This window comes from Octopus bimaculoides, chromosome 22 (assembly GCF_001194135.2).
Source record: "Octopus bimaculoides isolate UCB-OBI-ISO-001 chromosome 22, ASM119413v2, whole genome shotgun sequence".
In the NCBI taxonomy this organism is placed as follows: domain Eukaryota; kingdom Metazoa; phylum Mollusca; class Cephalopoda; order Octopoda; family Octopodidae; genus Octopus; species Octopus bimaculoides.
In genome coordinates this window covers 33985274-33987260 of record NC_069002.1, presented here as the reverse complement: position 1 = coordinate 33987260, position 1987 = coordinate 33985274, and positions in this window count along the sequence as shown.

Below are 1987 nucleotides of genomic sequence, written 5' to 3'. Positions count from 1 at the left end.
ATATATATATATATTATGTACGCGCACACACGTATGCGTATGCGTGGAGGGAGAGAGAGAAAATGTTAAGTTTGTTTATATACATATAAAGTGGTTAGATGTATTATATTTTTGAAATTTTTTTACGAAATTACGATGTTATTTCTTAATACATATATACACACACACATACATACATTCACAAGGATACACCCACACACACACACAGACATATATATATATATACGGGTGTAGATATATATGTGTATACATGTGTGTCTCTTCGCACATGTATGCGCTTCTAAGTGTGTATATGTTATATAAGCATTAAGTAAAGAATATCTGGGATACAAACGCAGTTGGTGGAAAGAGGATGAAATCAATTGGAGTCAAATGCGTATATTGGGCACAGGAAAAAAACAAAAAAAAAACAGATTACCTGTTCTTGATGATGATGATGATGATGATGATGACGATGATGATGATGATGATGACGATGATGATGATGATTAATGCGTAATCCTGATGATGGTGTTAGTGTGCGTAAAACTGACGATGAAGATGACGATGGTGATGATGATAATGATGATGAGGATGAGGAGGAGAAAGAGATGGATTATCATCATCATCATTATGAGCCTGATGATGACGACGACGATGATGTTGATGGCGGTGGCGGTGCCGGTGGCGGTGGCGGTGGTGGTGTTTGTCAGCAGTGGTGGAGTCAGGCTTCATACAGAAGCTGAGGAGTCGAATGGCCGATATAGTAATAAAGGAAATGATTGAATAAAGATAAGATGAAAAAAACAGTAGGTGTTCCAAACAGCCCAAGTATAGATGTGTTAGACGTTGCTGTTGTGGATACATGTGTTCTGGATTCATGTATGTATGTGAGAGTCTGTAAAGTGAGAGTGAGAGATACAGAGAGAGTGAAAGAGAGCCGTAGATAGTTGGATATATATATATAGAAATATATATCCATATACGCAAACACACACACACGCGCATATATATAAAGATAGAGAGGGAGACAGAGAGAGTGAGGTGGACAGACCGACAGATAGCTTGGAAGAGAGATATGTGTCTATATCTGCGAATAATGGATATATGTATAGATTTATATGCAGTCGTATGCATAAATAATACACACACACACACCATATATATATATATATATATATATATATATATATATATAGATAGATAGATAGATAGATAGATAGATATGTATATATATATATATGCATTTATGTGTGTGTGTGTGCGTGGTGACAATGGAAACATTCCTAAATAGATAAATATATACGTTTATTTCACTTTAAAGTAAATGCACGGTCGGACCACCAATGGGAGTTGAACCACGAATCTTTGTATTTTCCTTTGAAATGTATTTACGTAAAGGCCATAGGTTAAAACAGCTCCACATCTATTGTGTGTAGGCATTGTTTGTGTGCTATTTGTTGATGTTGTCTGTTGGTTATATATATATATATATATATATGATCGAGATTGTGTGCTTAGAACCCGATAGAGGAAGATTGAGTAGTAAAGAATGAATGAGAAAGGCGGTGTGATGAATGGAGACGGAAAGATATAGAGAGGGACAGATATATTTGAAGAAACTTTTCAGGTCATTCATGCCACAGAATCGGTGTTTTCACATCTACAATAAATATCTGAAATTAAATAAAAACAAAACATTTATTTATAAGAGAACTGTACACTTTCATAGACATACACACCTACATGCATGTATACGAACATATACATATAAACATGGATACATACACATTTTAATATATAAATATATATGCATACGTATATGTATTTGTATATATATATATGTATGTATACATATTTATCTACACACATGCACACACTCAAACGCACACACACATATACACAAGTGTGTGTGTATGTATGTATATAATTGTATATCTATATTTGTTTCTTTTTATAATATTTTCTCTCTCTCTCTCTCTCTCTCTCTCTCTCTCTCTCTCTCTCT